This window comes from Notamacropus eugenii, chromosome 2 (genome assembly GCF_028372415.1).
Source record: "Notamacropus eugenii isolate mMacEug1 chromosome 2, mMacEug1.pri_v2, whole genome shotgun sequence".
In the NCBI taxonomy this organism is placed as follows: domain Eukaryota; kingdom Metazoa; phylum Chordata; class Mammalia; order Diprotodontia; family Macropodidae; genus Notamacropus; species Notamacropus eugenii.
Genome location: NC_092873.1, coordinates 133,907,966 through 133,932,291, shown reverse-complemented (window position 1 = coordinate 133,932,291; position 24,326 = coordinate 133,907,966).

Below are 24,326 nucleotides of genomic sequence, written 5' to 3'. Positions count from 1 at the left end.
ACTGACCATGTACTAAAGATATAAACCTCACCAAATAGAGACATACATATATGTTAATGAACCCCTTTACAACCAAAATGCAATAAAAATTACATTCATTCAATGGCTGTGGAAACAGATTAAAAGCTAATTGGGAAACCAAATAATCTGACACTGAGGAATGAATAGGTCAAAGATCAAAACATAGAACAATGTTTTCATTTAAAATAGTAACAAAATACAATTTTAATTCCTATTAAAAACACAACAGATGATAGCAGTTTATAGAGCCTTTTTTCAAAATGATAAAGAGTATTCATCTAGAACAAACAGAAAACAATATCCATAATGGAGATTAATATGAAATCTTCTCAATAAGATCGGGAGTGATCACCACTATTCATTATTGTACTTGAAATGCAAGGTATAACAATGAAACAAGAAAATAAATTAAAGGAATAAGAATGTCAATGAAGAAACAAAACTACATTCTTTGCAAATAATGTGAAAGTATATTTTGACAAAATTAAATATCAACTAAGGAGGAAGAGGCAAGATAGCAGAGTGAAAGCAGGGACTTCCTTAAGCTCTCCCCAAAGACCCTCCAAATACCTGTAAAAATGACTCCAACCAAATTCTACTGCAGTAGATACCACAAAATGACAGAGTGAAACAAATTCCTAATGTAAGACAATTTAGAAGGTCGACAGGAAAGGTCTCTTGCACTAGTATGAGAGAGGAACACAGTCCAGTGTGGTCTCTGGCAGGCAAAGACTGGGCCACAGCAATAGCTACAGTAGGCCTCAGGGGACTTGATCATTGGCATTTGTGACAGTTTCCAGACTCCTTAACCCACAAATGCTAAAGACAACTTAGAAGGTCAGTAGGAAAGGTATGTGGGACATAGATGAAAAAGAAACATGGTTTGTCCCCAGCACCAAAGGGCAGTGGTGTCAGCAGCAGTGGCATTGGAAGCAGTTGCTTCTGAAGCTATTGACCCACACATCGTAACAGGAATCAAGCAGCTGATCATAGAGGGATAGCAGTGATCTCTGCTGATTCTGAGACATGATTCTCTTGATTTCCCCTTGTTTGAATCTGAGTCACAGTTGTGGGAGAAGAATTCCTGTGGCACAGCTTGTGCTAGTAAAGGAGAGGGAATCCTTGTCACAGTTCCAAGGAAGGAAATAGTTCTTGGGTCACTCACATATCACAACAAAGATAAGGAGAGGAGTAAGCTCCTCTCTCTTGATCATAGAAACTTGGACAGACTATAGATTTACAGGTTCCAGAGAAATATTTCTTTTTTTTTTTTTGTAGTTTTGCAAATTTTGCATGCAAAAATAGTAATGCCAGTGTATGTTCACTTATTACAACAAGTCTTTGGTGAGACAACAGCTGGGCCTGCATTACAGCTAACTAAAACTTTTTTTTTTCACCGTTTTTGGTACATCTTACAGCCAAAGCTTCTTTATAATTTCTAGCTGTCCACTGTTGTTCCTCACAGCTCATGATGTGACCATTTTGGAGAATCAGGTCAATATGGGCCACCATAGGGAATCATTCATGAAGGAGAAAACTAGCCATTTGAGGAGGTCTGTCTAGGAGGCTTCATTGTGGTGGTCAAGCCTAGAGAGCTGAGGTTTCTACATTTCTCCTTCAGGATCATCCAACTGGAAAATCTCATCCAGGGCAAGCTTGGTTGCATTGTATTGAGACTCTGGTATAGTTTGTCCCAGGCCAGTTTTATATTGAGTGACATCTGCCACAGCACAAATGGCAAAAAAAAGGGCCAAAAGAAGTTACAGTCTCCTGCAAGTGAAGCTGCACAAGCTGTGTTTGTGCATATTGATAGACGCCTGACGCCAGATCGGTGTCTCCACATTTGTACTTCATGATGAACTTCTTGGGAATATCCTTTGAGCTAAGTGAAGGTTTTGCATAAGGCCAGCCTCGTTTGGAAAACAGTGATTCTGTGATTTGTGTGATCTTAAAAACGAAACTCCTGGTCACAATGTTGCCCAATTCCAATGAATATTCTGGAAGAGATCTGCTGGGGTTGAAGAAGACTGAACTGGCACGTTATCATTTGATTTCTGGGCAGAGAGAGGAGCCCTAGACCTCTGAAGGCCAGGCGTGTTATCAGACCTTTTCTTGGGCCTCCGATCGTGCTTCCCCATGGCTGCCATCACAGGCCCTGGGACCACAATACTAGGTGAGAGAAACTAGAAATATTTCTGAAAAGAGCTGTAGAAAACCTCTGAAGCTTCGAAAAGTGTACTTTCCACTCTGGAAGCAGAATCCTACTTTAGCAAAGAACTCAAAAGTCAAGTCATTGTCTAGGAAAATGATCAAACAGTGGGAAAAACATCGGACCATAGATTCTTACTTTGGTGACACAGAATTCAAAATATACAGCTGGAAGACAACAAAGTCAAAAATCTTACATCCCAAGACTCCAAGAAAAATGTGAATTGTTGTCGGGGCATGGAAGAACTCAAATACATTTTGAAAATCAAGTAAGGGAAGTAGAGCAAAAATTGGGTAGAGTAATGAGAATGATGCAAGAAAATCATTGAAAATGAGTCAGCAGCTTGCCAAAGCAGACTCCCCCCAAAATGCTGAAGAGAATAACACCTTAAGAATAGACTAAATCAAGTGGCAAAAGATATCCAAAAAGCCATTGAGAAGAATACTTTAAAAATTAGAATTGGTCAAATGGAAAAGGAAGTCCAAAAATTCATTGAAGAACATACTTACTAAAATCAAGAATGGAGCACATTGAAAATAATGACTCTATGACAAATCAAGAAATTACAAAACAAAACTAAAAGAATGAAAAAAGAAACATTATGAAATATCTCACTGGAAAAAACCACTGAAAAAAGGAGAGAATTTAAAACTTTTTGGACTGCTTGCAAGCCATGACCTAAAAAAACAGCCTAAACATCATCTTTAAAGAAATTATGAAGCAAAAGTGCCCTGGTATTCTAGAATAAAGGGGTAAAATAGAAATTGAAAGAATCCAGTGATCACCTCCTGAAAGAGATCCCAAAAGGAAAACTCCTAGGAATACTGTAGCCTAATTCCAGAGTTTCCAGTTCAAAGAGAAAATATTGCTAGCTGAAGAAAGAATTCAAGTATTATGGAAACACAATCAGGATAACACAAGATTTAGAAACTTTTACAATGAGGGATAGGAGACTCTGGGATATGATATTCCAGGGGTCAAAGGAGCTAAGATTAAAACCAAGAATCACCTCCTCACCAAAACCAAGTATAATTCTTCAGAGAAAAAAATGCTCATTCAGTGAGATAGAGGACTTTCAAGCATTCATGATGAAAATGTCAGATCTGAAAAGAAAATGGGACTTTCAAACATAAGAATCAAGAGAACCATGAAAAGGTAAACAGGAAAGAATATTATAATTGACTTATTAAAGATGAACTCTTTACCTTCCTACATGGAAACATGATACTTGTAACTCATGAGACTTTTCTCAGTATTAGGGTGGTTGTAGGGAACACACACACACATACACAAATACAAACATACATATATACATGCATACATATGTGTGTGTGTATATATATATATATACTTATACTTTCATATATGTGTGTTACGTATGCATTCCTGGGTCCATATATGTATTGCACATATGTATATATATTATATATATTTATGTGTGTGTGTGTTTATAGACTGATGGCACAGGACAAGTTGAATGTATAAAGGAATAATATCTAAAAATAAAATTAAGGGTAACAGAGGAATTTACTGGGAGAAAGAAAAAGGGAGAGGTACAATAGAGTAAATTATCTCACATAAAAGAGGCAAGGAAACCTTTTACAGTGAGGGAAAAATTGGCAGGTGAGAGGGAATGAGTGACATTTAATCCCATCAGATTTGGCTGAAAGAGGGAATAACATACACACACAACTGGGTATGGAAATCAATCTTGTCCTACAGGAAAGATGGGGGGATGAAATAAGAGAAGCAAATGGGGAGAAGGGTAATAAAAAGCAAATATTTTGGGGTGGGACAAGGTCAAAGGAGAGATAGAAAAAATGGAAGGCAGGAGAGGATGGAGGGAAATATATCTAGTCTTTCATTATGATTGTCATGGAAGTGTTTTATATGACTGCAGAGGTGTAACCTACATCAAATTGCTTGGATTATTGAAGGTGGGTAGGGAGGGAGAAAGAATGAGAATATGGAACTCAAAATTTAAAATCAAATGTTAATTTTTTTACATGCAACTGGGAAATACGATATAGAGGCAGTATCTTGTCCTACAGTTAAATAGAAAGGAAGGGGATAAGAGAAGGTTACGATGAAAGAAGAGAGGACAGATTGAGGAAAGGAATAATCAGAATGCACACTGTATTGGGGTGGGAGGGATAGGGAGAAAATTTAAAACTCAAAATATTCTGGAAGTGAGTTTATTAACAAATTCAGTAAAGTTGGAGAATATGAAATAAACTCAATTAATTCATTAGCATTTATCTATACTATCAACAAAATAGAGAAATTAAATTTAAAATAATTAAACAATTATATATATAATATGATATTACATAATATAATTATATATTATGTACTATATATTATAATATAATATATATAATTATATAATATAATGTTATATATAATATATACATTTCTGGCAAAACTGGAAAGCAATTCAGCAGAAACCAGTCATAGAACAACTCTTCACACTATATGCTAAGATAAGTACAAAATGTATGATTTAATTGTAAAACGTTATATCATAAGTACATTAGGGGAGCATTGAAAACATCTAATTCATATCTGTGGATAAAGAATGAGCTCATGAGCAAACAAAATACAGATGAGCTTACAGAAAATAACAGATAATTTGGATTACATGAAATTAATTCTTTTACACATACATATGCACTCATACACATACACATACACACACAATGTATCCAAAATTGGGAAGAAAACAGGAAGTTTTGCAATGTTTCTCTGACAAAAGCCTCCTTTCTAGAAAACTGACAGAAATTTATTTAAAACATAAGAACAATTCCCTGATTGAGGAGGTCAGTAGGCACATGAAAAATTATCTAAGTCACTACTCCTTAGAGAAATGAAAATAAAAACCACCACGAGATAACACCTCACACCTATCAAATTGGCTATCATGATAGAAAAGGAAAATTTCCAATTCTGGAGTTGATTTGGAAAAATTGGAACACTAATGCACAGTTATTGGGTTTCTGAAATGGTCAAACCATTCTGGAGGATAATTCATAAGAAGCTCAAAAGTATTATAAAACTATGCATACACTTTGACCCAACAATTTCACTACTAGGTCTCCATCTTAAAGAAATTAAAGGAAAAGGACTCATATGTACAAAAACAGTTACAGCAATTGTTTCTGTGCTCAGGAAGAACTGGATATTAATGGGATACCTAGCAATTGAAGAATGGTTGAACCAATTGTGGTATGTGATTGTGATGTAATACTATTATGATATAAGATATGACAAGCATAACAGTTTCATAAAAACCTACATAGACTGATACATAGTAAATTGACAAGAAGCAAGAGAACACTGTACACAGTAAGAGAGATATTTTAAGAATGAACAACTGAGAAAGACTTAGCTACTCTAATTTAGACGAAAATCCCTGACAATTTGAAGTGATCCATTACAAAAAATACTATCTGCTTCCAGAAAGACCACTGATGAATTCTGTATGCAGATTGAAGCCCACTTTTTAAAGACTCCTTTATTTTCTATTTTTGTGTGTCTTTTCTTTGGCAACATGGCTAATATGTAAATATGTTTAGCATGCCCTTACATGTGGAATTAAAAGCAAAATGCTTTCAGAAGGACAGAGGAAGGAAGGGAAGAAAAAAGGGAATCTAGAATTCAAAAATTTAAAAAATAAAAAAAAAGTTAAAAAGTAATAAAATTTAACAAAACATTTACAAAAAAGAAATAAATTTTAAAGTGAATAAAAACAAGAAAACAACATACTAAAATTTTTGGGATGAAGTCAAAATAATAAACAATAATTTATATCTCTAAGGGGCAGAGCCAAGATGGCAGAGTAGAAAGACAAAAAAATGCAGGATTTCCCCACACAGCCCATAAAATACCTGTAGAGAGGGACTCTTAACAAATTTTGGAGCAGGAGAAGTAGAGAACAACAGAGTGGAGGAGATTTCCAGCCCAGGGTGACCTGAAAGGCCCATGAGAAAGGTCAATTGCACCAGATGAGGAGCCAGCAGTGAGCCCAGCCCAGCCTTGGCAATGTGGCTCGACTAAACTCTAGGAGGAGGACACCTTGGTGGTGGAATTTCCTGTTGCAGCAGCGGGTCCTCAGATCCCTCAACCCACAGGCTCCAAAGGTCAGTGATGGGATCTTTTCAGCTGGCCAGAAAGGGAGAAGGGCCTTCCCATGACTTCAACCTCAGGTAGCAGCCCAGAGGACACATCAGCCAAGCAGCAGCACATCTCAAGGCAGCCCCAAGAGCTACTTGAGACCATTGCTGGATCGTAAATACCTCTGGGGACACTGAGGGAGCTGGTCTTTGTCTCGTACTGAATGGTGGCCTTGCCCCCACAGGCTGACTGAATCCCACCCCTCCCAGTGCTAGCTTGGCAGAACTGGAGGTCAGGTGACTGTGGAGAGGAAACTCTGCTAAGATTCTGGGCACAAAAATCCTTCCCTGTGCCCAGACCAGTACACCCTTGATTGTGCCACCTTGGAGGAATTGATATCTTACAGGTCCCCAGAGTTTACCCTACTCTTGACAAAGGACCCAAAAGCCAAGTAACTGGTTGGGAAAATGCACAAAAAAGGGGAAAAAATAAGACTATAGAAGGTTACTTTCTTGGTGAAAAGATATCTCTTCCCATCCTTTCTGATGAGGAAGAACAACACTTAACATCAGGGAAACACTTAAAAGTCAAGGCTTCTATATCCCAAACATCCAAAATAAATACTCAGTGGTCTCAGACCGTGGAAGAGTTCAAAAATGATTTTAAAAATCAAGTCAGAGAGGTGCAGAAAAAACTGGGAAGAGAAATGAGAGAGATGGAAGAAAAGCATGAAAAGTGGGTCAACACCTTGCTAAAGGAGACCCAAAAAAATGCTGAAGAAAATAACACCTTGAAAAATAGGCTAACTCAAGTGGCAAAAGAGGTTCAAAAAGCCAATGAGGTGAAGAATGCTTTAAAAAGCAGAATTAGCCAAATGGAAAAGGAGATTCAAAATCTCACTGAAGAAAACAGTTCTTTCCAAATTAGAATGGAACAGATGGAGGTTAATGACTTTATGAGAAACCAAGAAATCACCAAACAAAACCAAAAGAATGAAAAAATGGAAGATAATGTGAAATATCTCATTGGAAAAACAACTGACCTGGAAAATAGATCCAGGAGAGACAATTTAAAAATTGTGGGACTACCTGAAAGCCATGATAAAAAAAAAAAAAAGATGCTAGACATCATCTTTCATGAAATTATCAGTGAAAACTGCCCTGATATTCTAGAACCAGGAGGCAAAATAAATATTGAAGGAATCCACCAATCACTTCCTGAAAGAGAACTGAAAAGAGAAACTCCTAGGAACATTGTGGCCAAATTCCAGAGTTCCCAGGTCAAGGAGGAAGTATTGCAAGTAGCTAGAAAGAAACAATTCAAGTATTGTGGAAATACAATCAGGAGAACACAAGATCTAGCAGCTTCTGCATTAAGGGATCAAGGGCATGTAATACGATATTCCAGAGGTCAAAAGAACTAGGACTAAAACCAAGAATCACCTACCCAGCAAAAGTGAGTGTAATACTACAGGCGAAAAAAATAGTCCAATGAAATAGAGAACTTTCAAGCATTCTTTATGGAAAGACCAGAGCTGAAAAGAAAATTTGACCATCAAACACAAGAATCAAGAAAAGCATGAAAAGGTAAGCAGCAAAGAGAAATCATAAGGGAATTGCTAAGGTTGAACTGTTTACATTCCTACATGGAAAGACAATATTGGTAACTCTTGAAAACTTTTTTCAGTATCTGGGTGGTTGGTGGGATTACACACACACACACACACACACACACACACACACACACACACACACAGAGACAGAGAGAGAGACAGAGAGACAGAGAGAGAGAGCACAAGGGGAATTGAATGGGATGAGATCATATCTTAAAAAAAATGAAATTAAGCGGTGAGAGAGAAATATATTGGGAGGAGTATGGGAGAAATGGAATGGGGCAAATTATCTCTCAGAAAAAAGGCAAGTAAAAGACTTTTCAGTGGAGGGAAAAAGAGGGGAGGTGAGAGAGAAAAAAAACATGAAGCTTATTCTAATCCCATTCGACTAAAGGAAGGAATAAAATGCATACTCATTTTGGTATGAAAGCCTATCTTGAAATACAGAAAGTGGGGGAGAAGGGGATAAGCAGGGTGGGTGGGGTGATGCAAGGGAGGGCAATGGGAGGAGGGAGCAATTTGAAGTCAACACTCTTGTGGAGGGACAGGATTAAAAGAGAGAATAGAAGCAATAGGGGGCAGGATAGGATGGAGGGAATTACAGTTAGTCTTACAAAACATGACTATTACGGAAGTCATTTGCAAAACTATACAGATATGACCTGTATTGAATTGCCTGCCCTCCCAAAGGGAGTGGGTGGGGAGGGAGGGATTGGGAGAAGTTGGAACTCAAAGTTTAGGAGCAACTGTTAAGTATTGTTCTTGCAACTAGGAAATAGAAATACAGGTAATGGGATATAGAAAGTTTTCTTGCCCTACAGGACAAAAGAGAAGATGGGGTAAGGGAAGGGAGGGATGTTAGAAGAGAGGACAGATTGTTGATAGGGGCGATTTGAATGCCCAGCGTTTTGGGGTGGGGAGAGGGGAGAAATGAGGAGAAAATTTGGAACCCAAAATTTTTGGAAATGAATGTTGAAAAGTTAAATAAATAAATTTTAAAAATTTATGTCTCTAAATGTTTACATCAATAAAATACAAAAAGAACAGATAAATGATTTGGGCATGCAATTGGAAAAAGAAAAAAGAAAAACAGGAGCAAAGAAGCTTCCAGGGCAGAAGAAATCAGCAGAATAAAAACTTGGAGAGGAAAAAGCCTCCAGCAGTAAATAAGACTGTTGAAAAAAAGATGACTACAGATGAAAAGAAACTCTGGGGAAAAGAAACCTGGCATACAAAAGAAACTTGTCACTGAGAAGAATCCAGCCACATAAATTCAGCATTTCAGCTTATTCATTGGGCCACAATCTGTTTCTTAAATATTGTGAATTTCTAAGGAATAAATATTTAAAGTGGCTTTGAAAAAGAAAGCTATGCTGAACAGGACAGGATGGAACAGAATCAAGGGTGACTGATTGTACAGAGATTTGCTGTAGATTTGCAAAGCTAAAAGGCCACATCTTCGCTGAGATAGGGGTAATAGAAGAGATAGTGGGGAAAGAGTGATATGAGAGAGTACAGAAGTGAGAGTCAAGAAGAAAAATAAAATAGAATAAATGGCTTTAGTGTTTTCAGTGAAGTTTGAATCAATGCCCTATGCAGAGAAAGCGTAAGGGAAAAGGTTGCTATGTGAGACTTGAGGAAGAATAAATAGGTTGAAAATAATTACTGTGGTAAAAGAGATAGCAAATTCACAAGGCAGAGGTGGAAGTGTTGACTTCTTTCAGTGAGGGGCCTACTGAAATTATGCAACAAATTTCTAATGGATCCAATCATGGTTTCAGTATTTTCTCCGGCTGTGTTCAGCAGTATGTGAGTAGGAGCAGAGGAGATGGCTAGTTGGAGTTAAATACAAAATTTGGGCTTCCCTAGACATGAACTGTAATAGGACAAGGGATTAAGTAAGACTATAGAATATTTTAAATTTCATCAGTTATCAGAATTTTATTACAGATGTGTCATTTAACCAATCCATGTAAGTATATGGAAAATAAGGATAGTATCTGAGAATATTCCAGCATATCATAACCTCCCTAAGGCTTAATAGATGATCTCTGTGAATTGCTGTGACTGAAAAAATTCAGCAACTAATTTCCAACCTCCTGTTCTTGAGGAGATCCAAACTAACTGGGCAGGACTTCAGATAACAGGAAGAACCTATCATTAGTCAGTTCTAAAAGCTTTAACCACTGAAGTAGTCTTCAAGAATCCATAGTGAATTACATGCCATGAACTATTAGAGTAAGACTCTAGGAAAGATCATTTGAGGTAATTTAACATTCTAAAGACATGGACAATTAAAAAGACAAAGAAGCACAGACTGCATGCAAAAACACATTACAGGAAATCATTAGGGGTTTTTCTCAAGTGATTTGAGGATATTCAAACAAAGGCATAATAATTATTGGTTGTTTTATTCCTCTGAAAGAGAAGTAGTAATACTTGTATTACTTTACAGGATTGTTATGATGAGAAAAATGTGTTTTTTTTTCTTTTTGGCTTTTTTTTATTACTTAAAAGTATTTAATTTTATTTTTGAAGTTATTTGCACAGATAGATTTCAACATTCACTTTTATAAGTGTTTGAGTTCCAAAGTTTTTTTTTTTCCCCTTCTTCCCTCTCTTGTTCTTCCCCTCCCCATGACAGCAAGCAATCTGAAATAGGTAATACATGTACAATCATATTTAACAGATTTCCAAATAGGTCATGTTCTGTGAAAGAAGAATCAGAAGGAAAGGAAAAAACAATGAGAAAGAGAAAAAACAAAAAGAGAAAGTAGTATGCTTCAATCTGCATTGAGACTCCATAGTTGTTTCTCTGAATATGAGTTGCATTTTCCATCATGAGTCTTTTGGAATTGGTTAGATTATAGCTGAGAAGGGCTAAATCAATCAAAGTTGTTCATCACACGATGCTGCTGTCACTTGTATACAATGTTCTCCTGGCTCTGCTAACGTCACTCAGGTTCAATTCACATAAGTCTTTCCAGGTATTTCTGAAATCTAGCTCCTCATTGCTTCATTTTTTTGAAGCTTAATCACATATTTTAAAAATAGCAAGTTATACATAACAGATTTGCAGCTCCATATGCAACAATCTTTTTAAAATTATATTATCTTATGGAAATGTTATTTTATTCCAAAAATTAAAAAAAGGAAGTATATCTATGCACATGAGGTGTTGCAGTTGTGTGTGTATAATATATATGTAAATATATATGTATATATAATATATACACGCACACATATATACATACGTATATATGTGTGTATATATTATATATATACATATGCACATATATCCATATGTATATGTATGTGTGTGTATATCTCAATTTGCTAAAAATCCTTTCAGCGGGATGAGGGATAATTAGGTATAACTTCCCCTATCATTGGGGATTTCCCATTGCTATTTATTGCACCAAACCTGTTTCCTTCAGCCTCTTCTTTTTTGAAAAAAGTTGTATTAATGTATTTATTTTAGTCAGCATTCATTAACAGAAGATTTTGAGTTCCAAATTTTCTCTCCACCTCTCCATTTCTCCCCTCCCCCATCCCAGGACAGTGTGCACGTTAAAGATTTCTTTCTCCAATCAGTCCTTCATTCTATCACACCACCTTCTCCCATCTCCCTGCCCTCTCTTTTCGTATACTGCAAGAGAGATTTCTACACCCCATTGCCCGTGCAAATTATTTCCCAGTTACATGCAACAGCAATTTTTTCCACATTCTCTCCTTTCCTTCTTTTCCATTTACCCTCAGTGAAAAAGTAAGCAATTCGATGTGTTACATGTGTGTAGTCATGCAAAACACTTCAATAACAGTCATGTTGTGAAAAACTAAGTACATTTTCCTCTATCCTGTACTGCCCTCCATTTATTCCGTTCTCTCCCTTGACCTTTCCCCCAAAATCGTGTTTGTTTCTTATTAACTCTACTCCCAATCTGCTGTCTTTTCTATTATCCTTCCTCTTCTATCACCTTTTACTTTGCCTTCTTGCCAGAAAAGATAAGGTTTCCATACCCAGTTGAATGCATGTTACTCCCTTCTTAAGCCAAATACAATGAAAGTAAGGCTCACTTAGTCCCTCTCACCTCCCTCCTCTTTCTCTGCATTGTAAAATCCCTTTCTTGCCTGTTTTATATGAGACACTTAAATACATTCTATCTCTACCTTTCTTTTTCTCCCAGTAAATTCCTCTCAACGTTTAATTTTAATTTTACGTATCTTTTCTGCATGTTTACCTCATCCTGTGCGCTCTTTCTATATACAGACACACACACACCTACACATACATAATATACACTTTCAAACACACACACACACACACACACACATATATACACCTACATATACCCATACATATATAAAGACCTACACCTACACATATATAATATACACATACATACACACATACACATAAATACACATGTATACATATACACATTCATGTTCACAGACACATACACATGCTTATAGACACATATATACATGTACAAATGCACACACATGCACTTATGCACATATATACATGTATGCGTACATGTATATATGCATTTTTGTGTATGTATAAATATGTGTGATTATATGTGTGTATGCATACTCTAACAACTGTAATAGTGAGAAAGGTGTCATGAGTTACAAATAACATGTTTCCATGTAGGAATGTAAACAGTTCAACTTCAATGAGTCCCTTTTGGTTTATCTTTCCTGTTTACCTTTTCATGTTTCTCTTAATTCTTGTATTTGAAAGTCAATTTTTTTTTATTCAGCTCTGGTCTTTCCAAAAAGAATGCTTGGAAATCCTCTATTTCATTGAAATTCCATTTTACTCTTGCAGTATTATACTGAGTTTTGCTGGGTAGAGTATTCTTGGGTATAATCCTACTGACCTCTGGATTATCATATTCCAAACCTTTAAATCCCTTAGTGTAGAAGTTGCTAAATCCTGTGTTATGCTGACTGTTCTTTCACAATACTTGAATTGTTTGTTTTTGGCTCTTTCTACTAGCTTCTCCTTGACCGGGGAACTCTGGAATTTGGCTACCACATTCTAGGAGTTTTCCTTCAGGGATCTCTTTCAGGTGGTGATTTTTGCAATTTGCATTTTATCATGTGGGGTAGCTAGGTGGTGCGGTGGATCGAGCACCAGTGCAAGAGTCAGCAGGACCTGAGTTCAAATCTCACCTCAGACACTTGACACTCATTAGCTGTGTGACCTTGGTCAAGTCACTTAACCCCAATTGCCTCATCCTGGGTTATCTCCAGTCATCCTGAGGAATATCTGGTCACTGTATTCAGAAGGTTCAGAGGAGTAGTGAGGCTGGGGCCCTCCACAACCCTCCCTCACTCAAAACAAACTCAAGTGCAAGTCATGTCATCATTTGTCTGATGTCATGGTCTTCTTTGGCAATGAAGTACCAACACACATTTTTACCATGTCATTCTAAAATATCAGGGCAGTTTTCCTTGATAATTTTTTGAACGATGATGTCTAGGTTCTTTTTTTTTTTTTTATCATGGTTTTCATGTACACTAATAATTATACAACTATGTCTCCTGGATATATTTTCAGGTTAGGGCTTTTTCTAATGTGGTATTTCACATTGTCTGTGACCAACTACAAGAACTCTTTTCTTCTCTGGAACTAAGAAAAGGTTTCTCTTTCCACAGTCCCACCAGGTTTGCCACAACATCTCTTCTCCTTGCATCAGGACCGCCACTCATGACTACAACCCAGATCAGCTGCTTGATACCCCCACCATATGTACACCAAGAACTCCAGAAGGAGTAACAGCTGCAGCAGTGACTGCCACTACCCTAGAGCTGATGCTGGTGCTGGGGCCAGACCACTTTCCTCTTTCACCCCGGTGACAGCTTTCCCATTGATCTTTTAAGCTATGGGTGATGTTTGTGAGTTGACAGGTCTGGAAATAGCTACAGTTGCCAGTTATTCAGACTCCTGAAGTCTGCTCCAGTCCTACCTATGTAGGTGTTGCTCCCACCGTGCTCAGCACTGCTCTGAAGGGTGCAGTAGACCCTTCCTTTCAGTCCTCCACATTGTTTTGGGCTAGATATCTCTTTCACTTTGTCATTTTATGGCTTCTGCTGCTCTCACATCTGTTTGTAGTCATTTTTACAGTTATTTTGAGGGGTTATGGGGGGGGGGGAACTCAGGCAGTTCCCTGCTTCTACTTTACCATTTTGGTCAAAGGAGAGGTGTTTACTCCTCTCCTGGCCTGTACTCTGGTCCTTGAGCAACGACAAAGACTCTTTCCTGTGTAGACCTGTAAGTAGAATTCCCTCTCAACAGCTGCCACCAGCTACACTGTACCAGCACTCTTCCTTGCCCCAGGACCAGCTCCCAGGACTGTGATCCAGATCACCTACTCAATTTCCCCACTGTCTGTAGGTTGAAAGCTACAGAAGCAGCTGGACCCTGCAGCAGTGGCTGCCACCTTAAGCCACATCCAATGAGAATAAGTTTCAGTCATTCTTTCTCACCTCCCCCCTTTTCCCCCTCCACTGTAAAATCTTTTACTCGACTCTTTTATGTGACATAATTTACCTCATTCTGCCTTTCCCTTGCTCATTCTCCTGGTACATTCCTCTCTAACCCCTTAATTTTACTTTTTAGATGTCATTCCTTCATATTCACTTCACATTGTGCTGTCTATCTATCTATCTATCTATCTATCTATCTATCTATCTATCTATCTATCTATCTATCTATCTATCTATCTATCTATCTATTCTGCCCAACTACCCTAATAATGAGGAAGGCTTCCCAAGTTATAAACTTTATCTTTCCGTCTAGTACAGTTCTGCTTTAATAATTCCCATATGATTTCTCTTTTCTCTTTCCCTTTGCATGTTTCTCTTGATTCATGTATTTGAGGGGTTTTTTGTCTGTGTTTTTCTTCACACATGACTATTATGGATGAAAAATTTTTAAATCTCTTACAAAACAAATGTATTTATTGAAAGTTTAATTCACTGGGTAGGTAATATGCTACTGCAATTATATTTCAACAGATTTGAACTGATATTCATTAACTTTTAAATATATATGTGTATGTATATGTACATATATACATATACACATCTAGTAAGCAGCTATATCCTGGCTAACTTCCACCCCATCACCCATGCAAAATTAGTCTGGACCCAGGACTTCTAGGCAGTGTTATAGTTTAGTCTGCCCTTGACTAGCCAGATAAAAGAATGTAACGGTACAGTTTTCATATGATTTTTCAGCTCACAGCTTCCATAGGGCTGGTGATCAAGTGCAGACATGTAAACTCTGGTTTCAAAATCTTAGTTCAACTGGGCATTTGAAACTTAACAATGAACTGGAATTCAGGAGGATTGGTGCCTCCCCAACTCAGGTATTGAGTAAATTTATTGAGATAATTGACTTCATTTGATCTCTCCTCCATCACAGAGAAAAATGAGTGAAACCAATATCCATCCAGAGTGAAGATATTCATTTGCACCTCATAGTCCTGTGTCTCTTTGACACTGACTCCTGGCACCACTTTTCTGTTGCTATATGTTGTCATTTCCCTAGTAACTCATGAACAAAACCTACACTGTTTTTCACAGTATATGGAAGAGGTAATTACTAAGAAAAGGATGTTTATTCCAGTTATGTATATTTTTTTCCAAGACGATGATTTTAATTTTTCCCTGTTTTATAAGGAAGAATTCAATTTGAAAGGGGTAAGGTACTTGGGAAGATTTTTACAAGTGACATATAAAAGTAATAAAACTCATTAAAAATTATTTTCAGGGAAGTTAGCGTTTCAAGTAATAAGATCATAGATACAAGAAAGTATGAAAGAAGGGACTGATAATAGATGGTTTCCAATTCAGTTAATTAGGTGAAGAGGCCATTGGCTAAAAGAGAAGTACAGTGGAGATGGAATTGTAACACTGAAGATAGGAAAATATTTGGTAAATCTATGGAAAATAGATGAAAAATGTTAATCAGGAAAATATGATACTTAAAAATAAAATTTTAATGTAGTAGGATCATGAGATTTAAAGTAAGAAGATAACTTTGAAATCATACAGGACAAACATCAATTTATAGGTGAAGAAAAAGAGAACCAGGGAAGCTCACTGACTTTCCCAGAGATCAAAAGAACATGTAAATAGCATAATTGAGAATGGAGGCTGATATGTATGGGATTTTTATTCATTCACATTCCAAAATATCTTTAATTTTGTTGACTATACATAGGCATATATATATATATATATATATACAGATATATATATATATATATGATATTTTATATGTGTTACATGTAGGTTATATTATATGCGAAAAACCATCATATACTTCTAATCAATATGTATGTTTTTGTGTACATACTTCTATCTATCATCTATCCATGTGTCTGTATTACAGTCATGTTTTGATAAATATATTGCAACACTGTCCATTCCAAATTGAATTTTTGATTATAACAAAGCATACTAGATTTAAAGATAAGAATTTGTGGATTCAAATCCTGTCTCTGACACTTATTAGTTTTGTTTTCATGGGCAAACCACTTGCTTTCACAAGCTGTCATTTCCATATTGCTAAAATGATCGAAATAATTTCAATGATCTCACAAGTTCTCTCGAGTATCAAATGGACGATCTTATGATCCTCTGTACTTTGTGTTTTTAATTTCCTTTCACTTCCTGGTGGGTATCTAGCTACTTTTATTTTCTTTTGCCACCATTATTTCATCTAACTGTGTTTTTTCCTAAGATTGATTACCACTAATTCTCCCTAAATCTTTTCGTTTAACAAAAGCTTTCCTGCAACAATTGCCTTGCCCACAGATTCAGAAGCCACATCAGGGCTAAAAGTTCAGTAGGCAATCTTGTCCAGCAGGCAAACTTACAAGTCCTTCACTCTCTTTGTGAAGTATTGCTGTGTCTTCTTCTAAATCATCTCAAGAAAAGCCTCTATGTTCTTCCTTTGCTAGAAAGTCACAAAGCTGAGATGAAAGCACCAGGTCTTTTTAATCTAGGTCTAATGTTCATTATAAACTAGTGCCTCATATAATGTAATCAAATTGCAGTCAAATTTGAAATGGAACATGAAATAGAAAAATTGAAAACATTTCATTTGCAGATATGAATATATTTTAAATAGATGAAAACTTGGAAAATAATTTGAGTATAGGATTATTAAATATAAATTGGAATCTGTTAAGTCTTTTCCTTGAAAAGCAACACAGCCTAGAAGATAAAGAGTTTCAAAGCAAGCAAGACCTGGATGCAAATAAAAATTCTAATACATATTGGCTGTGTAAACTTCAGCAAGGTAAATAACTTCTATTTTTTAGGATCTAAGTTTCTAAGCAGTGTAGAAGGAGCTGACTTAATTTTGTAGAGGTTTTTCACAACATCAATGAAACCACAGGTCTTGTCCCTACTCTTACCTTTTCCCTGTCGTTTTCTCTTCAAAAGAAATATATTAAACCTTTGATCCAGGGTTATCTTTGTTTGATAGCAACATTACTTATTTCTGTTTCATATAATTTAATTCTCACTACAAATTGATATTGAATGACTGACTATAACATACATATACACACAAATTGATACAATTGGATTATTTTGACATTGTAGATTAAATCTTGAATATCGCAAACATCTGTTCTTTACTTTTCATAGTTTTGTTTCCTTTTAAATCTTAGGAAATTCTATGTAACACATGCTGCATGATTTTAAATGCATTTAAAAATTGGTCAAAGAGTACCGGATTTGGCTTTGCTTCATAGAAAAATTAGATAAAAATAGTACCTTTTTTGTTTGAAAAGTCCACTGACAATGTATTTAAAACTGAACTAGGAAAATAAACAAAATGAAAATGAAGGAATTCATGTTATAGTGAAACTCCTACTCTTCTGTTACAATTTTATTTTCCTCTTTTTAATAAAGCAATTCAATTTTTTAAATAATAGATGCCATGATATAAAATATACACCTATATTCATTATTTATATCTTTCAATAATTATGTTTTTGCTGCTTGTTACAAGTTATTAATTGGTTATCTCTAGCACCAATACAATATTCACAGTGTCTATGGTGGCTATGAATATGTCAACAAAGTTCTGAATCACAAAATATAACAGGCTCTCCACATGGAAGACAGAAATAAAACATTTATTCAAATACCAAAAAGCTGAATCCCAGTACTTGAAAACCAAATCCAACATAGCAACAAAGAAATCTATACACAATAACAATGCAGGGGGCACTGCCATCCCCAAGACTTCACCCTGTTCCAACAAACAAGCTCTCTTAAATAAATCACAAACAGGCTCTCTTAAACAAAATCACAAGCAAGCTCTGACACTCATGCTAGTTGCTGCCTGCTCTCTCTTTCCAGTTCTAACTGCTCTAACTCATTTCCAGCTCCACCCCTTCCTGTTCACCTGTTCAACAAACTCCTCCTACCACTGGCTCCAAGTGATTCAGGTTTCCATGTGAGCCAGGGAGGTCACATGAGCCTATTAATGGATGAGAAAGAGTTTTCTCATTTAAATTACCATTACAGTAGAGAATAAAATGTAAGAGGCAGGATGTCTGCCCTAAACAAGCTTAAATTCTGGTGAGCAAAGATGACACATGAATAAATGCATGTCTGTGTGTGAGTATATGTGTATACATGTGTGCATCTGTACAACACAATGAGGTTTAATATAAACATTGCAAAATATAAGAAGTATATAGGAGGAGCAATCCCTTCTAGCTACTGTGATCATGGAGGAAATGAAATGAGAGCTAGGCCTTAAAATGGGTATGGCTTTGATAAGTGAAAAATAGGTGGGGAGAAGATTCAAGTAAAATAAAATATCATGACCAAAAAAAGATAGACTAAGAAAATACAGAGTTCATGGAATTAGTGAGTTACTCCTAAACTGTCAAGAATAGAGTTCATTAGGGGAGTAATGAAGCATGGCTGAAAAGTAGGTGGAGATCCTATAATCAATGATATTGACTGCTCAGATAAGGTCCTTTGATCTCATTCAGTAGGTAATAAAGTACCGTTAGAAGTTTTTGGTCAAGTAAATAGCATGATGATGTGTTTTGTTAATATAACAATACATATTAAGCACTTACTAAGTACAAAGTGCTGTGTTTTAAAACCACGAATAGAAATTCAAACCAAAGGGAAGTCTTTTTGCTCAAAAAGTTTACACTCTAATAGTGGGAGACTATATATAAAAAGAAAATGAAAGGAGAGGTGTGGTGCAGGCTAGAGTGTAATAAGGAAGTGACTAGTCTAAGCAAGCTCTAAAATGGATCTTCAGAGGATAATAACAGTGTGTCAGTTCCAGGAGAGGACTGAGCTTTCAGAATGAAAAGTTTTCTGTGGTATGATGGAAGAAATCTGTAGAGTGGCTTGAAAGGAATGAATATGAATATGTTTCAAAGACTGATATATTAGGAGTGTAGAAAATTAGCTTCCATGGTCTATAAAGTAGGCAATGTGACATTTTGAAGGTGATAGAAGCAGTCTAGGTATAAAGTAATAAGGTCTGAACTAATGTATGACAATAATGGGAACTGAAAGGAAGGTACAAATACAAGAGATACTTTTGGGAAAAGTCAAGGCTTATTGATGGAATATAAGTCATAAAGTTGGATTTGGTAAAATTATAGTACCATTCTCCTAGAGAAATAGGAAAATAGGGAGAATTAATATTTTCTGGTTTGGGCCAGAAAGGGAAATATTTTATTTTGCATATACTGATTTTGAAAATTCCTGGTGATATGTCACTGTGAATGTCTAACAAATGGAATTTTATAGCTCAAATTTGACTCAAAAAAGACATTAGGGTTCTAGAAATATGTGCGTCTTCTGAATAGTATTAATGGTGAACAATACAAGTGGAAAGATGTTGAATTAGAAAATATAGAAAGGGAAACATACAGTAAAACTCTGGAGGAATACTCACTCAATTGGAGGCAGTAGGCAAAACCTAGGAAAGTATGGGAATGTGTGACTGGAATAGCAGAAAAATCAGCACTCTGTGGGTGCTATTAAGGTGAAAAGGGTAGAGGTTTCAAAAAGGAGGAGGATGTTGGTGATGGCCTCCTTCTATTTATTGGCTAACAAGTAAATCACCTGGTAAAACAACATTGGATTTATAAAAGGAAGCTATTCTTCATCAAAAAGTAATTTTTAATAGAAGGGTTTGGTAAATGAAGATTAAACTATCAGAATGGTTGAAATAAATAGATAAATAATGAATATATTTAAGTAATAGTCACAGTGTGTGTGGAGTAGGGTGTTCCTACTCCCACTATGTTTTGTTAGTTTGTTTTCCAGATACATATTATTGCTAGGAAAACAGGACAGGAATAAACTGAAGACTGCTGATGCTTGAAAAATGAGACAGGATGATTGTGAACCGTGCAAATCCCAGAGGCAGCCTGGATAGGAGCATGGATTGAAAGAGGAAGGAAAGCAGTTTGATTTGGTGGCATAGACACAATAGTATTTACATAGAAGGGAATATTAACGATTTCATTCTTCATGGTCTCAATCTTGCCTATACAGTAGGAAGTGGTCATCATCTGAGTGGTTGGAGGTAGGGTTGGGATGAGGGAATTGAGAAAATTTATGGAAGTAATAAGAGAGAAATACAAATTCTGAGAAGCAATAAAGATCCAGTTATGTTTTGACAGTATGAACTTTGGAACCAGTCAGTAGTTCTTTGTAACTTTTTTTTTTCTCCAAGGGACCTGAAAAATCAATTGATAAGAAATAGGCTAGAGATGCATGATACAAAAGATAGAAATGTTCTTAGTGGAGAATTCTTGTGGGAGTAGACAATCAGGTTTCTTTGGGAATTCCAATTTGAAAGAACTTTTGGAAATATCTCTTGAGGTAGAGAAAGTTTTTAGGCACTGTGTGACATTTTCGAAAATAAAATCCAGAATTATTGTTTATTGTGTTAGGAGACAAAGAAATAAAAAAAATCATTATGTGCCTGATTTAAATAGAATTGGCTAAGAGAGAGTAAGGAAGAGGGAGTGACGCTATAAAATATATCTCCTCTCTGTCTGTAGAATTTGTATTGAGAAAAAGAACCATGGACAAATGAATATCATGTCTGAAGCTGACTATGTTGGTGCATGTCTGTTACAACTAACACATTAGTCTAGGATGTAAGAAACATTGTTTTTCTACACTCAGAGTACTCCTACACTTGGTGAGATGGTTGACTCCTAACCTTCCTCATTCATCTAAAAAAAAGGCTGTAAGTCAATTTTAATATTCTTTAAGCTTGTTTACTTTCTTTTAAGGTCAGCTCCAATACCTGCCTATTCGAGTTTATATTGTTTCACCTTTCACAAAGAGGAAATAGAGAGAACAGCAACAACAAACGCCAGATCTAAATAAGTCAGTTGAGGGTCTTAAGTTCAAGATACAAATGAAATAGTGGTCAATTTAACAGTTGACAAAAGAGGACTTTGTATATTTAGCTGCAACAGGGGAAAGATACTGATTTGGCTGAGTATGCTTTTCAGTGCCATAAAATTGCTTACTACTTATCAAAAGCCTAAGGGAAGGGCTCAGTGTCTTCATGCCCTAACTCATTTGAATTCAGGTATCTGAAAAGGTATATCAGAGGTCTGCATAGCCACCTTTAGCCACTTGAGTCAATCAATTCTCTAAGACATGTTTTAAAAATTTTCTTCAATTTAATTGTTTTTAACTGTAAATGTAAAGCACACACAAAGCTTGCTTAGACAGCAAGCAGAAGAGGTATAAGATATCGTTCCAAGTGTCCCTTAGTGACATGATCCTAAAGGACTTCCAGAGTAGCAGTTCTTAACAATTTTTGTATAATGGGAATCTTTAATAGCCTAGAGAAGACTCAATAATGTCTTGTTCCTAGATATATTGTTGAAGGAAATTTAAATTTTCAGTTACAGAATAGGGAAAATAAAAATATTATTTTGCTTCTCTGATCCAAGTTTAAGCAAGTTTGAAGCCATTTATGGTTTGTGTACAAGTTGAGAATAATTGTTCTAGAGGACCTTTTACCACTTCAAAGACTTTCAGGTTGTTACAGGACTACCCTGTCTTCTGCTAACATTTATATAGTCCTTACAGTTTAAAAAACTTTTTACAATTTTTTGATTTTTCCTCACAATAATCCAGAGATAGGTGCTATTATTATTCCAATTTTACAGATGAAGAAATTGAGGCAAACAGAGAATTATGTTCAGAGTTTTGCCTAGAGTCATACAGATTTAAACTTGGTTCCTTCTGACTCCAGATCCAGTACTATACTGCAACACCTAGAAGTCTTTTTCTCACTTTAGAATATGAGAAATCTAACATAGATTGCATTGGAAGATAAGAAGAAAAAAACAACAATAATGGGGCATAGGCAAGACAGTAGAGTAGAAGCAGGGACTTGCCTGAGTTCTCCCCCCATCCAAAAAAAAAGACCTCAAAATACCTGTAAAAATGATTCTAAAAAATACTAGAGCAGCAGAAGCCGCAAAATGAGAGTGAAACAGATATCTAGTCCAAAAAATCTAGAAGAGCAAAAAGGAAATATCAGAGCAGTGCTCAGCTCAGCTTGTGCCGTATTGTCACAGACAGGATTAAAGCAGGGCTCAAGGTTCTGAATCATTGGCACCTGTAGTGGTTTCCAAGAGATTCAAACCACAAATGCCAAAGACACCTTTAAAGGTCAGTGGTAAAGTTCTCTCACCCATGTGAGATGGGTAAGTGGTCTAACCATAGCCCTAGCCCACCGTTAGGGTGCTGGAAGACTCTGCTGCAGCAGAGGCTTTTTCTGGAGCTCTTGACTCACAGATGGTGCAGGAATCAAACAGTTGATCTGGGTTGTAGTTCTGGGTGGTAGTTCTGGGGCAAGGGAGAGCACTGGTGCAGTAGAACTGGTGGCAGCTATGGACAGAGAATCCCACTTGCAGTTCCAGGAGAGAAAAGAGTACTTTTGTTTTCTTGAAGACCATAATGAAGTCCAGGAAAGGAATAAACACCTCTGCTTTAACTATACTACTTTGGAAGAACTAGGAATTTACAAGTCCCTAGAGATATCTATGAAAACAGCTGAACAAACCTTCTGAAACTTGGAGCAATACTCCCTCCACTTAACAAAGAGCTGAAAATTTAAATGATTAATTCAGAAAATGACCAAAAAGAAGGAAAATAAGACTATAGAAGGTTACTTTCTTGGTGAAAGGTATTTTTATGGTGAAGAAGTACAAAGTATACACCTGGAGGAAGAGAGCAATGTAAAGGCTCCTACATCCAAAACCTTCAAGAAAAATTTGAAATAGTCTGAGGCCATGGAAGAGCTCAGTAAGGATTTTGCAAAGCAAGTAAGTGAAGTAGAGGAAAAATTGGGAAAAGAAAAATGGGCAAAGCAAGAGAATCATCAAAAATAAGTCAACAGCTTGCTAAGGAAATCCCCCAAAATGCTGAAGAAAATAACACCTTTAAAACTAGAGCAATGCAGGGGTGAGAGGGGTGGCAAGATGGTGGAGTAGAAAGATGCACCTACTCCACCTCTTCCCCCACAGTCCATTAAATACCTGTAAAAATGACTCTAAACAAATTCTAGAGCAGCAGAAGTCACAAAACTACAGAGTGAAAGAGATATCCAGCCCAAGGCAGCCTGGAAGACTGACAGGAAAAGTGTATCAAAAAGGGCACAGAGAGGAGTGCAGGCCACAGAGCCAAGTCCAGCCTAGGTCACTCAGCACCTGAAGAGACAGGTTCAGAGCAGGTTGGGGTGTGGAATCCCAGACAAGAGCTGTGGTTCCCAGATCCCTCAACCCACAAATGCCACACACAATTTCAAAGTGGGTAAGAAAGGAGCAAGGTCCACCCCTAGTCCTGATCCCAGGCAGCAGTGGCAGCAGCGTCCATTTTGGAGCCCTCAGCCTAAAGTTCCTGGGGGAATTGATCTGCTGATCATGGTCTCAGCCCTGAGTGGCAGCCCTGGGATGAGGGAGAGTGCTGGCATGGTGGAGATGGTTGAGGTTCTGGAAAGGGAATCCTACTGGAAGATGCTGGGCAGAAGAGTTTTAGTAGCTCCCATGCCAGAGTACAGGCCAGAAGAGGAGTAAGCTCCTCTCCCTTGACTGTGCCATCTTGGAGGAACTGAGAACTTCCAGGTCCTCAGAGTATACCCCCGTCTTGACAAAGGACTCAAAATTCATGGAACTGACTGAGAAAATGACCAAAAAATGGGGAAAAAATGAGACTGTAGAAGGTTACTTTCTTAGTGAAGAGATATTTCTTACAACCTTTTGTATGAGGAAGAAAGAAATGCTTACCATCAGAGAAAGACATAAAAGTCAAGGT